This window comes from Saimiri boliviensis, chromosome 7 (assembly GCF_048565385.1).
Source record: "Saimiri boliviensis isolate mSaiBol1 chromosome 7, mSaiBol1.pri, whole genome shotgun sequence".
Taxonomy (NCBI): Eukaryota; Metazoa; Chordata; class Mammalia; order Primates; family Cebidae; genus Saimiri; species Saimiri boliviensis.
Genome location: NC_133455.1, coordinates 69,780,811 through 69,796,244, shown reverse-complemented (window position 1 = coordinate 69,796,244; position 15,434 = coordinate 69,780,811). Strand labels below are relative to the sequence as shown.

At 36.8% G+C, this 15,434-nt stretch overlaps 1 long non-coding RNA gene across 1 annotated transcript in view; it reads right to left on the bottom strand.

Moving 5' to 3' along the window:
* LOC141585001 (uncharacterized) overlaps positions 1-15,434 on the bottom strand; it is a 180,145-nt gene that overhangs the window by 29,346 nt on the left and 135,365 nt on the right. Inside the window, exon 3 of the long non-coding RNA XR_012518281.1 lies at positions 14,907-15,034. This is a non-coding gene — a long non-coding RNA (uncharacterized LOC141585001). The remainder of the gene's footprint in view (positions 1-14,906; positions 15,035-15,434) is intronic.

Genomic DNA, 15,434 nt, shown 5'->3' with positions numbered 1-15,434 from the left:
CGTACTGAACTTAAAACAATTAAAAGGTTTTTCTCTAAAATCTAGAACAAGAAAAGAATGCTGACTTTCACAACTTGTATTTAACACAGTACTGGAAGTCTCAACAAGAGCAATTAGGCAGAAGAAAGAAATAAAGGGAATCCAAATTGATAAGAAAGAAGTCAAATTAGCTTTGTTCACAGGTAACATAGTATATTTAGAAAAACCTAAAGACTACCAAAGTCTGTTGAAAATAATAAACAAATTTAGAAAAGTTGCAAGATACAAAATCAACATTAAAAATTAATAACGTTTATGTATGCCAACAGTGAAAATCTGAAAAAGAGATGAAGAAAACAGTCCTATTTAGAAAGCTAAACAAAATATAAAATACCTAGGAATAAATTTAACCAAAGAAGTCAAAATTTCTACAATGAAAACTATTTAAAAAGTGATGAAAGAAACTGAAAAGAACACAAAAATGAAAAGATTTCCCATGTTCATTGGTTGGATGAATCAATATGGTTAAAATGTCAATATTACCCAAAGCAATCTACAAATTCAATCTAGTCTCTATCAAAATATTGATGACATTCTTCACAGAAATAGAAAAATAATTCTAAAATTTATATGAATCACGAAAGACCACAAATAGACTAAACATTCCTGAGCAAAAAGAATAAAGCTGAGTGTATCACTACCTGACTTCAAAACATATTACAAAGCCATAGTAATCAAAACAGCCTGGCACTATCATAAAAACAGACAGATAGACCTATGGAACAAAATAGAGAACCCAGAAATTAGTATCTGCTTTTACAGCCAATTTGTTTTCAACATAAGTGCCAAGAATATTCTTTAAGGAAAGGACAGTTCCTTCAATAAGTAGTGCTGGGAAAACTGGATAACTATATGCAGAAAAATGAAGCTAGATACCTATTATTCACCAAGCACACAAAAAATCAAATCAAAATACAGACTTCAGTTTAAGGTCTAAAACTGAAAATACTAGAAAAAAAAAGAAAACAACATTGGGGAAATGCTTCAGGACATTTGTCTGGACAAAGACTTTCTGAGTAACAGCTCAAAAGCATAGACAACAAAAGCAAAACTAGACAAATGGGATTGCATCAAGCTAAAAAAAAGTGTCTGTACTGCAAAAGAAACAATTAACAAAGTGAAGACACAACCTACAGAATAGGAGAAAATATTTGCAAACTATCCATTTGACAATGGATAAATTAAAGAACTCAATAGCAAAAAAACAAATAACCCAATTTAAAAATGGGCAAAAGATCTGAATTAACATTTCTCAAAAGAAGACATACAAATAGCTAACAGGTATTTGAAAAAAATGTTCAACATAACTAATCATCAGGGAAATGCAAACTAAAACCACAGCGAGATGTCATCTCACCCCAGTTAAAGTGGGTTTTAACAAAAAGACAAAAAAAAAAAAAAAATGCTAGTGAGGATGCAGAGAAAGGGGAACATACTATTGCTGGGAATGGAAATTAGCATAGCCACTATGGAAAACAGTATGGCAATTCCTCAGAAAACTAAAAATGGAACTACTGTGTGAAGCAGCAATCCCACTACAGGGTACATGTCCAAAGGAAAGGAAATCAGTAATATCAAGGAGACAGCTCTATTCCCATGTTTATTGTAGCACTGTTCATAATAGCCAAGATATAGAATCAAGCTAAGTGTCCACCAACAGACAAATGGATAAAGAAAATGTGGTACATATAGACAATAGAATATCATTCAGTCATTTAAAAAAGAATGAAACCTTGTCATTTGCAGTAAAATAACAGTAACTGGAGGTCATTATAGTCAGTGAAAAAGTCAGGCACAGAAAGACAAATACTTCATGTTCTCACTTGTATGTGGGAGATAAAAAAGTTGACCTCATGAAGGTAGACAGTTGATTGCTGGTTACCAGAAGCTAGGAAGGAAGGATGAGGAGAGGTTGGCGAATGGGTACAAAAATACAGTTAAAAGGAACAAGAGGCACTGTTTGGGAGTACAGCACAGTGACTATAATATATTGCACAGTTCAAAATAGCTAGGAGAGAAGAATTGGAATGTTCCCAACACAGAAAAGAGATAAATGCTTAAAGTGATGGATATATCAATTACCCTGATTTGACCATTACACGTTGCATGCACATATCAAAACCTTACATGTACTCCAAAAACTGTATGACTATTACATACCAGTAAAAAAAAAAAAGGTTTTAGTGTCAAGTCATGCTGTTTTTATGAAGTAAGTAGAGTAGTATTTCCTCTTTTATGCTGCCAAAATGAGTTGTTTATGTTTGGAATTATTTATTCTTGAAATTATTGATATGTGAAAAACTTCCTGCTGTTAGCTGTTTGTTTGTTTGCTTGCTTTTTATGGAAAGGTGTTTGATTACAGATTCCATTTATTTGTCGTAGCAACACTGAGCTTTTCTATTCTTGAGTTGGTTTTATTAATTTACATTTTCTGAAAGTTTGCATATTTCATCTATTTTCAAATTCATTACCATGAAATTATTCATGACATCCTCATTATATTTTTAGCCTCTGCAGCATCTGTGATTATCTCCCCTTCTTCCACTACTAATATAGTTCATCTGTTCATAAGCAATGTCCATCTTTAGTCAGAAGGAATTTCACTGCTGATTCCTTCGAGTTCTAAATCCACAGCACAACAGAGAAAGCCAAGATCCAGAGGACACACTATAATCTTTGACTTTATAAATGCCAAGCAGCATTAAGTATTCATTTATTGCTTATTAACCAAACCGTAATCAGCCACTTGGACAGTAACCCAATTTTAAAACATCCAATATAAAATATTAGAAAATTTAACAAATTAATCACCCAAAATAATCAAGAATACACAAGACAACTTTGAGAAACACCCCACATTCTTAGGCACAGAAGCACACACACACACACACACACACACACAAAAATAGAAAATAATAATGTAACACTTGTTGAATTTTATAGTCGTTTCATGGCAAATGTTCATTGTGAACATGGATTAGGCATGCCACAACCCAATACAGAACATAGTATAATGTACACATTATAATGCATGTATAGTCATAATAGATCATAATAGTCACTAAGCATATCTAAACCTATCTCCCATTCAAATTAAAATAATTTTCCTAAGATATCCCCCAAAAAGGAATGTATTCAACCAAAATTATTTAAACATGTCCGACTTTGTTATTCACACGTTCATTGATTTATACCTTAGAGTCATAGTGTCATTTGCTGGTCTCTGATTACTGTACAAAGTCCCTCACTGTTTCTACTGACATCTGATACCTCACTTAATCCCTAGGAGTACTGTTCTGAATGCTCAAATCTCAGAACCAGTATGAAGACGTGTTTTCAGTGGGTAGAGGCAATGGGGAAATTCTCACTTTTGCTCTTCCTCCTCTAATATTTGCAGATTTAAACTGTCATCCTATTAGAGTGGTAACTTCTAATAGCATTCAATATTGAGCAAGAGCAGAAGGGAGGCATTTAGGCCTGGAGTCAAAGGAGACACTCTGTGGCCAGCCCAGTGATTCCTAAACATTTACTCACAAGCACCCTAAAAGGATGTGGGAAAATTGCATATCCTGTCATACATTTTATAATTGACATTTAAGATTTTTAAGGAAATTATTTAAGCTTAAGTAGTTGCAAGTGATATAACTTCTCGCACATTATAATACTGACATTTTAAATAAAACTGCTACTTCACTCTTTTAAATGTATCCAGTGGAATCTAAATGCCACAGCAATTTGACACCCACCATCAAACATTTTTAAAGACGAAGTATTTTTAAAGCTAAAAATTTCACAAAATTCCTTTTTCTCCTTGAACTTGTATTTATATTCTATCTTCCCACAAAATTGTATCCTAATATATACTTGTACTTGAAAGTATTTTATTGATTATCTTATCATATTCTTTTGCAATGAACATATGTATATTGTTTAAATTTTTTCTGTTGCCATAAGTTTCCGAATGCTAAAAATTTACTTCTGATGCAATTTTTATTTATTCATTTTTGATCAAAATATTACATGCAACTTATAAATCTTGACAAATATCAAACATAACATTGGAAATGTATCTCATAGATGAGACTTTCTCCAATTAGTTCATGAAGCTAAGAATGAATGTCACTTAATTACACAGGGTTCAGCATCAAAGCTACTTTTATTTCCTGTTTTTAATTGTCAGAATTGACAACGTCATTTCAAATAAATCAGTTAATGAAAATGGATAAACTTTTTCAACAATGTCACTCAATTCTTTGAACCCCTTATAAAATATATGTTTGAAACATCACAATGTTATCTATTATCAAAAAGTAAAAGTCTATCGGTTGACAAAAAGTTACACCACTTGATTTGGAAAATTGTTGGTTATTGAGTCGTTAAAGCCATTCACTTGCTTAACACTGGAACCATATTTCAAATATCCCTCTGATGTCTTAGAGATTTTTGTGCATCAGCATAATACATCTACACCCTTCTGCATGGGTGAGAAACTTGTTTTTCTTTTTCAAGTAGGAGAAGGATAATTGGAAAAGGGTAAAGGGAAAGGCATGTCAGCAGGATTCCTTGGTTACAGGCTGGTTCTCAGGCAAACAAATTTTAGAAAACAGTATCTGGAAATTTACTCCCTTTAAGCTACAGTATACACCCAAGATGTGTGTGAGGATTACTAGTATCATAGTTTACCAGATATCTCTACTTTAGGAACCCCATGCAAATTAATAATCAGTTCAATCAATCTAATCCAATAACTATTTGATAACTGACTACTAAGAAGTAGGTTGTAAAAGTGTAAAACAAAAAAATAAGAACATGACTTGGGCCCTCCCAGAGAGAGGTAGTTGAAAATCTCTGGAAAAACAAATAGAAGTAGGGACACTAGATGATGATGGTGTGAGGGCTTAGAATACAGCAGATGATGGAGCAAGTACTGAAGGCATCCGTGTGTACCAGGGAAGTCTGAAAATGAGGAAGGGAGAAGCCGTCATAGATTAAAAAAAAATCCTTGGTTTGAGTGTGAAATGTGGGATCAGGAGCAGTCTTCCCTCAAGAGGCTATAAAAAATATGAGCATCTACAAGACACAGCCAGATCTCAGTCAAGGAAAGAAAGTAGGGAGGTTGTGCCATTACACTCCAGCCTGGGTAACAAGAGCAAAACTCCATCTCAAAAAAAAAAAAAAAGAAAAGAAAAGAAAGAAAGAAAAAGATAGTAGGGAGGAAACCAGTGTTAAAAGGAATCTGTTAACCACAAACCAAAAAACCTTGCTACTTTGCTTTTCTTGACTCCTTTGCAGATTTATCTTTCTAAGGAGTACTTGCTTAGAAGGAAAATGGCTTGGCCAAGGCAGAATATTCTTAGGATTTTCTGGCATGAAAACCTTCTTGGGGGCTATAGCAGCAGTTATAAATGACAAGATGCTGGAAATATCTTGAGGTCCTTCAAAGAAAGAAACAGAATAAACAGAACAGGCGAGTCAGGCTGTAGGAATGTGACACCATGATATGGCTCATAGATAGCACCAACACGAATGCAGCATCAAGATGCCAGGATTCCTGCAACCAGAGGAAGGGAGACAAGTCAGATTTTTTAGCTTCATCTGTAGACCCGAAGGGAGAACAAGGAGGCTTCAGTAAATCCCTGTGGATTTACTGAAGAATATATATTAGTGCTTTAGATTCAATTATTTGAAAAATGAAATATTTTATTTCCCTCAATAGTTGTATGTGTTTCACCAATAAGCTTTTTTAAATCAACAAATCATAATGTATATATCTATGGAGTACAGTGTGATGTTTTAATATATGTATAGCTTATAGAAAGATTAACTCAAGTTGATTAATATATCCATCACCTTCCCTAAATAAGCTTCTGACGTAGGTGCTAAAAGTGAAAATGTAACCAGTAGAAGCTCAGGCTCTGAGGCAACTGCAGAGGAAGCAATCCAGATTCCACCCACACCCACCCTCCCCAGAAAGGATCGTGTGGTTGTCATTAGGGGGGTAAAAAAAATATATTCTTAAAAGTTAACTTCTCTGTGGGATCAGGGAGCAGAATATGCAATTTTGAGACACTACTCTTATGTGGAGACATGAAAATGGGAGGAAAACAGAATTGTTCAATAGAGGGTATTTTCTATTACTGGTATTGTATTAAATTGGGCTATACTGCCATCTGCAGGTGACTGTAAAACTGTGCAGTGACCAAAGTTAGATGCTGTATCCAAAAGTAAAATCAGCAAGGAGGAACAAGCAGCAGAGGTAAACTCTTATTGCCCTGTGTTCAAATTAACTGATTTCAGTTCTGCGTTAACACGTTAAGTAAGCTTCTCTCGAAACATCAAAGAACAGGTATTATCAACTGTTTTGTCTCAAGTGAATGTATATGTAATGTTTTTTTCACAGCGTCAGCTGCTTTACCATCTTTGCCATCAAAATAATGGGAGAATGCAGGCTTTAATCCAAGCTGCCTGAGTTTGAATCCCAACTGGACACAAGGACAAGTTATGAAATTTTCTCTTGGCTCCATTCTCCTCTCTAAAACAGAAAGTTAATAATAATGCCTAATTCAAAGGATGAGTTTGAGAATCAATCTAATGTGTACATGTAAATTGTTTAGTATAGAGCCTGGCACATTGTAAGTGATCAATAAATTTTAATTATTATTCTCCCAAGAAGCTAACCATAAGTATGTTAAATACATGGGATAACAGGAGAAAAAATACAGGTGAATAATCCCAATGCCCCTCACCGTGACTCTTACCCAGAAAAGAGGAATCTGCTAGGAGGTTATGATTGGTCAGATCTCAGGATGCTAATTAGATCCAGTACTTAGCACACAGAAAGTTGGGATGTTAACAGGCCTCTACTAGTAAGTAACACTAACTCAATTTCTTTTTTTAATTATTATTTCAATAGTTTGGGGGAACAGGTGGTGTTTCGTTACATGGTTAAGTTCTTTAGTAGTGAGACTCTGATGCACCTGTCACCAGAGCAGTGTACACTATACCCATTGTGTAGTCTTTTATCTCTTGCCTCCCTCCCACCCTTCCCCCAGAGTCTCCAGAGTCCATTATATTACTCTTAGGCCTTTTCGTCCTCACAGCTTAGCTCCCACGTATCAGCGGGAACATACAATGTTTGATTTTCCATTCCTGAGTTACTTCACTTAGAATAATGGTCTCTAACTCCAGCCAGGTTGCTGCGAATGCCATTATTTCATTTCTTTTTATGGCTGAGTAGAATTCCATTATACATATATATATGCCACATTTTCTTCATCCACTCATTAGTTGATGGGCATTTAGGCTGGTTCCATATTTTTGCAATTGTGAATTAACATGTGTGTGCAAGTGTCTCTTTCATATAATGACTCTTTTCCTCTAGGTAGACACTCAGTATTGGAATCCTGGATCAAATGGTAGTTCTACTTTTAGCTCTTTAAGGAATCTCCACATTGTTTTCCACAGTGGTTATACTACTTTACATTCCCACCGGCAGTAGAGAAGTGTTCCCTTTTCACCACATTCACACCTTTTTTTTTTTTTTTTTTTTTTTTTTTTTTTTTTTTTTTTTTTTTAGTTATGGCCATTCTTACAAGACTATAGTATCACATTGTGGTTTTTCTTTGCATTTCTCTGATTATTCATGACGTTGGGCATTTTTATATGTTTGTTGGTCATTTATACTACAAGGCTACAGTAACCAAAATAGTATATCTTCTTTTAAGAATTGTCTATTCATGGCCTGAGCCCACTTTTTGATGGGATTATTTGGGGTTTTTTTCCCCCTGATTTGTTTGAGTTCCTTGCAGATTCTGGATATTAGTTCTTTGTTGGATGCATAGTTTGTGAATACTCTCTCCCATCTATGGGTTGTCTGTTTACTCTGCTGATTATTTGTTTTGCTGTGCAGAAGCTTTTTGGTTTAGTTAAGTCCCATCTATTTACCTTTAGGAACTCTTAATAAACTAGGTATTGATAGAACATACCTCAAAATAATAAGAGCTATCTATGACAAACCCATAGCCAACATCATATTGAATGGGCAAAAGTTGGAAGCGTTCCCTTCAAGAACCAGCACAAGACAAGGATGCCCTCTCTCACCACTTTTATTCAAAATAGTATTAGAAGTTCTGGCCAGGGAAATCAGACAAGAGAAAGAAATAAAGGGTATTCAAGTAAAAAGAGAGGAAGTCAAATTGTCTCTGTTTGCAGATGACATGATTCTATGTTTAGAAAACTCCACCATCTCAACCCGAAAACTTCTTAAGCTGATAAGCAACTTCAGTGAAGTTTCAGAATACAAAATCAATGTGCAAAAATCACAAGCATTTCTATATGCCAACAATAGACAAGCAGAGAGCCAAATCATGAATGAACTCCCATTCATATTTGCTACAAAGAGAATTAAACACCTAGAAATACAGCTAACAAGGAATATGATGGACCTCTTCAAGGAGAACTACAAACCACCACCCAAGGAAATAAGAGAGAACACACAAATGGAAAAACATTCTACTTTCATGGATAGGAAGAATCAATATTGTGAAAATGGCCATACTGCCCAAAGTAATTTATAGATTCAATGCTATTCCCAACAAACTACTACTGACATTCTTCACATAATTAGAAAAAAACTAAGTTTCATATGGAACCCAAAAAGAGCCTGTACAGCCAAGACAATCTTAAGCCAAAAGAACAAAGCTGGAGGCATCACACTACTTGACTTTATACTACAAGACTACAGTAACCAAACTAGCATAATACTGACAGCAAAACAAACATATAGACCAATGGAACAGATCAGAGACCTCATAAACAACACCACACATCTACAACCAACTGATCTTCAACAAACCTGAAACAGGGAATGAGGAAAGGATTCCCTATTTAATAAATGGTTCTGGGAAAACTGGCTAGCCATACGCAGAAAACTGAAACTGGACACCTTCCTTATACCATAAAAAATTAACTCAAGATGAATTAAAGACTTAAATGTAAAACCCAAAACCATAAAAACCCTAGAAGAAAACCTAGGCAATACAATTAAACATAGGCATGGGCAAAGATTTTATGACAAAAATGCCAAAAGCAATTGCAACCAAAGCCAAAATTGACAAATGGGATCTAATTAAACTAAAGAGCTTCTGCACAGCAAAAGAAACTATCATCAGAGTGAACAGGCAACCTACAGAATGGGAGAAAATTTTTGCTATCTACCCATCTGAAAAAAGACTAATATCCAGAATCTACAAGAAACTTAAACAAATTTACAGGAGAAAAACAAACAACGCCATCAAAAAGTAGACAAAGGATATAAACAGACACTTCTCAAAAGACATTTATACAGCCAACAAACCTGAAAAAAAGCTCACCATCACTGATCACCAGAGAAATGCAAATCAAAACCACAATGAGATGCCATCTCATGCCAGTCAGAATGGCGATTATTAAAAAGTCAGGAAAGAATAGATGCTGGTGAGGCTGTGGAGAAATAGAAATGCTTTTACACCGCAACCTCTGCCTCCTGGGTTCAGGCAATTCTCCTGCCTCAGCCTCCCGAGTAGCTGGGACTACAGGCGCATGCCACCATGCCCAGCTAATTTTTGTATTTTTAGTAGAGAGGGAAAAAAAGCATGAAACGATATAAAAGGAACTAATAAAAGTAGTTACCTGTGGGGGTGGGTAATGGGAGGAGATTAGGAGCCAGACTTCATTTTTCTATCATTTTGAGTTTTAAAATGTGCATATATTATCTGGTCAAAAATTAAAAATTTTAAGGTCAATATAATCATATTACCAAATGTCACAAATCTAAGTCATTTTTCTCTTTAATCAACATTCTGAGCAAGGATTAAAAACATTATACCACTAAAAAAAAAGAAAGAAAGAAAGAAATGCTTTTAGACTGTTGGTGGGAATGTAAATTAGTTCAACCATTGTGGAGGACAGTGTAGTGATTCCTAAAGGATATAGAACCAGAAATACCATTTGACCCAGCATACACCCCAAAAAATATAACTCATTCTGCTGTGAAAACACATGCACACATATGTTTACTGCAGCATTATTTACAATAGCAAAGACTGGAGCCAACCCAAACGCCCACTGATGATAGTCTGGATAAAGGAAATGTGGTACATATACACCATGGAATACTATGCAGCCATTAAAAGGAATGAGACTATGTCCTTTGCAGGGACACGGATGGAGCTGGAAGCCATAATTCTCGGCAAACTAACACAGGAACAGAAAATGAAATACCACATAGTCTCACTCATAAATGGAAGTTGAACAATGAGATCCCATGGACACAGGGAGGGGAACAATGCACACCGGGTCTGTTGGTGGGTGGGGGACAAGGGAAGGGAGAGCGTTAGGACAAATACCTGATGCACATGGGGCTTAAAACCTAGATGACAGGTTGATAGGTGCAGCAAGCCACCATGGCACAGGTATACCTATATAATGAGCCTAACAAGCCTGTACATTCTGCACATATATCCCAGAACTTAAAGTAAAAAAAAAATTTTTTTTAATCCCCATGGTGCTTAAGTCCATGAAGAGAAGTTTTGGAGGTGTCGGTAGGTACGGGATGACTGAACACTATTTTTAAAAGGGCTAATCCATGTCTCCTATTTGAAGTGTTCCAGATTTTTGTAAGAGCCAGAGATAATGCTTCTGGCCATTTAGTCCAGTGTCTTGATCAAATTTTCCCAAAGTCCTTTTTATGTCTAAATTTTTAGGTTCCAATTGCCCTGAGGATTGGGGATGATATGGGGTTTAAAATTTTAATGAGCACCCTAGAGCCTCTGCAACCAAGTGGTTTATTTCCGCTGTGAAATGAGTCCACGGGTCCGACTCAATCCATAAGGGAATACCAACATGAGGAATAATCTGGTTCTAATTTATTTACCACAGCCGTAGCATCAGCACACCTAGTTGGATAACATTCAGTTCACCCACTGAACATGCAGAAAATAACGAAGCAGTGAGAAAAGCCTAAAGCTGTGGGTAAATCCATGAAGTCTATTTGGAGTACTGTAACGGGCAACATGGGCTTTCGGGGGCTTCCTGAGGAATATTGGTTTCCACTAGGATTTAGTGACATTTATAAATACTTCACTACGAAATAATTTGGTCATAAATTTTGTAGTTCCCAGGGCAGTGCCAACTATCATTTAATTTATTAACTGTTCCCACTTTGTATGTACATCTCATCTGATGGGAGAAAAGTACAAACCAAAGAGTTAAAAGGAAAAGGTCTATGGGGAATCCACTTGGCCCAGCATTAACTCATCTGATGAAATCAATAATGTTAGACAGGGATAAGGGTAAGTTAATAAACTGAGTATAAAAAGGATAACGAGGGCCATTTTGGGCACAGATTTAGCAGCCCTGTCTGCTCCATCATTTCCTTAGGATACAGTATCCATATCCTTGTTATAAGCTGGGTAATGAACAAAAGCAATCTTAGTGGGAAGGTGGATAGCTTGAAATAGGGCAGCAATGACAGGCCCATTGGCAATCGAAGTGCCAGATATTAAGAAACTACAGGATTTCCAAATTGTGTTAAGTGTATGACGGTCTCCAAAGGCATATTTGGAGTCTGTATAAATAGTGGTAGTTTTGGGGGGATGGTTTTTTTGTGGGTTTTTTTTTGTTTTGTTTTGTTTTTTGTTTTTTTGTTTGTTTGTTTGTTTGTTTGTTTTTGGCTAATATGTAAGCTCTAGCAAGGGCCACAAGTTCAGCAGCTTGAGCTGACTTTATGGTAGGCAGATGATCTGTCTACCACAGAGAGTTTCTTGTGAGGAAACTATAACGTAGCCAGTTATATTCCCTTTGAAGTCTCATTTACAAGAGCTATCACAGAAAAGAAGTAAATCTTGGCTGTCTAAAGGAATGTCTGAGGGATCCTCTTGTGACTTTCAAACCATACCAGCAGTTGCAAGGCAATCATGTGACATGGAGTGAGGGTCTCCATCATCAGGGAGAAGCAGGACGGTAGCTGTATTTACAGTGTTGCAATGATGTAAAATAATAGAGGGATTGGTCAACAGGGCTTGCTTATAGGTGGCCTGTCATCACATAGAGGGTGCTGTGTTTTATGAACTTGTAAGAGAGCAGACATAGTATGGGGAATGTAAGAGTGAATAGGGAAACCTAATGTAAGAGTGCTGACTTTATCAATTAAAGTAGCAGCTGCTGCTACTGCACATAGCCCTGGTGGCACACCTGCTGCCACAGGGTCCAGCTGGCATGAAAAATATGCCATAGGATGAATCTGGGAGGAAGGGGGCTGTCCTATGCCAGCAGGAATCCCATTATTTTCATGGCAATGTAAATTAGGTAAGCTGAGATCAGGGGGTGTGAATAATGCTAATTTCCAGAACGGTGTCTGGGAGGAGGGCATATAATAATTTAGTGAGAGCAGCAAAATTAGGAATTCATTGGCAGCAACAGCCAGCTGCTGCTAGAAATTAATAAGTGTTTCTTAGTTTTGGGAACAGAGTAGATAAAATAGAACTCAAAGGCATTTTTGGAGTGAGCTTTCTGAGTGCCTTGAAGTATCTCACGTTCTAAGTAAATAACAGTTGTCTGCATCTATTGACGTTTAGACTTGGAGGCTTTGTGGCTTCATTCAGCTAAAGCCTTTAAGAGAATGAGGGACTCTACAAGGGGAGCCTGCTTGGTCAGGTTACAGAGCAAAAGACTGTCATATGGACAATAATGGAACCTTGGGTAAAGGTTATGGAGTCTAAATCAGCTTTGAGGATTTGAGAGAAGATTGAAGGAGACTCACAGAATCCCTGAGGTATTTAAGTCCATGTTAACTGTTTCCCTCTGAAGTTAAAGGCAAAGAGAAATTTTGAGTCAGAGTGCAACAAAATTGAAAAGAAGGCTGGGCAAAGGTCAACTTCCGTAAACCAGACGGCATCAGTGGGAACTGAGGTCAGCATAGCAGCAGGATTAGGCACAGCAGGGTGGCAAGAAATTACAAAGTTATGGCTCTTAGGTCCTGCACAAAAGGACAGATTTAATTTCCATCTGAATTAAACTGTCCTTCCCTTTTCCCTGGTAAAATTGGGGTATTACAGGATGTAGTAAAAACAGGTCCTCCTCGTAAGAGAGTGTTGAAAAGATTTGTTCTTTTTTCTTTTCTTTTTTTCTTTTTTTTTTTTTTTTGAGACAAGGTGTCACTTTGTCACCCAGGCTGCAGTGCAGCGATGTAATCTGGGCTCACTGTAGCCTCCACACCAGGACTCAAGCAATCCTTCTGCCTCAGCCCCCGACATAGCTGGGACTACATGCCACACCACAATGCCAGGTTAATTTTTTTTTCTTTTTGTAAAGATGGGGTTTCACCATGTGCTACTGGATTCGGTTTGCCAGTATTTTATTGAGGATTTTCATACTGATAGCCATCAGGGATATTGACCTGAAATTTCCTTTTTTTGTTGTGTCTCTGCCAGGTTTTGGTATAAGGATGATACTGGCCTCATAAAATGAGTTAGGGAGGAGTCTCTCCTTTTTTATTGTTTGGAATCATTTCAGAAGGAATGATACCAGCTCCTCTTTGTAACTCTGGCAGAATTGGGCTGTGAATCCATCTGGTCCTGGGCTTTTGTTGGTTGGTAGGCTAAATTACTTCCTCAATTTCAGAACTTGTTATTGGTCTATTCAGGAATTCAACTTCTCCCTGGTTTAGTCTTGGAAGGGTGTATGTGTCCAGGAATTTATCTGTTTCTTCTAGAGTTTCTAGTTTATTTGTGTAGAAGTGTTTATAGTATTCTCTGACAGTAGTTTGTTTTTCTGTGGGGTCAGTGGTGCTATCCCCCTTATTATTTTTTATTGTGTCTATTTGATTCTTCTCTTGGAACAGCAAAAAACTAACCAGTCTGAAAGGTGAGCTTGAGCAGTGGGCTTATAGGGGTTCTAGGCCCATGTTCTACCCTGTGGTATCCCTCTTTATAAAAGAATAACACGGAAAGACAAAGACAAAGGAAATTGAAACCCAAAACAAGGCTATTTCTGAGAGAAAAAGAGTTCAAACAGTCAGAGGCATGTAAACCAGAGTGCCTCCATCTTGAGTAAGGACTGGGTAAAATAAGGCTGAGTCCTACTGGGCTGCATTCCCAGGAGGTTAAGGCATTCTTAATTACGGGATGAGATGGGAGGTTGGTAAAAGATACAGGTCATAAAGACCTTACTGATAAAACAAGCTGCAGTAGAGAAGCCAGCCAAACCCACCAAAACCAAGATGGCAATGAGAGTGACTTCTGGTGGTTCTCACTGCTCATTACACAGTAATTATAATACATTAGCATGCTAAGAGACACTCCCAACAGCACTGTGACAGTTTATAAATGCCATGGCAATGTCAGGAAGTTACCCTAAATGTTCTAAAAAGGGGAGGAAACCTCAGTTCTAGGAAAGGCCCACTCTTTACCAGAAAACTCATGAATAATCCATATCTTGTTTAGCATATAGTCAAGAAATAAGCATAAAAATCGGCTGCTGTGCCTATGGAGTAGCCATTCTTTTATTCCTTTACTTTCTTAATAAACTTGCTTTCATTTTACTCTATGGACTCACCCCAGATTCTTTCTTGCGCAAGATCCAAGAACCCACTTTTGGGGTCTGGATTGGGACCCCTTTCCAGTAACAAACCAGTATAAATATTCATACCACAAATTAAATACAACAGAGTTGCTACAATCCAACTAGTCCCATATAAAACCTATTCTGTCACGAATCTAAAAGTTAGAAAGGAAAAGAGAAACAGTGATTTTTTTTTACTTTTACCATTCATTCAACCAGAGTTCATGGAAAGAAAGAAACTGGGAGGCTGACCAATAAGAAATTCTTACCATTCCTTTGCCAACTTTGTTGGGTCCTGGATTCCCCTCACTGTCATCTCCAGAAAAACACAATGTCTTTGATGATTCTGCCAACAATGCCAAAACTGAGGGGTCCGTGGGGACGTTTTCCCCTTGTCCTAGAAGGGTGCGGTGAAAAAAAATCAGTAAACCCTTTCAATGAAAAAACCAGCAAACTCCTATTGCCTCACAATAAGGCAGACTAATAAGAGAAAAATGTACACATTTATTTAACCGTGTGCATGGGAAGAATCACAGAGTGATTACCCAATTTCCCGATGAGGCCCAAACACTTATATAATCTCCTTTCAGATGAGAGGGGGATGATAGGGAATATATATTACTGTGGAGATACAGTAAATGATTACCAATGGAAAAAGAATGGGTACTTGGGAGAATTAATGAAATGGGGAACAGAGATTGACTTGTAAATGTTTTTTTTTTTTTTTTTTTTTTTTTTTTTTTTTTTTTTTAGACAGAGTTTAGTTCTTGTTGCCCAGGCTACAGTACAATGGCGTG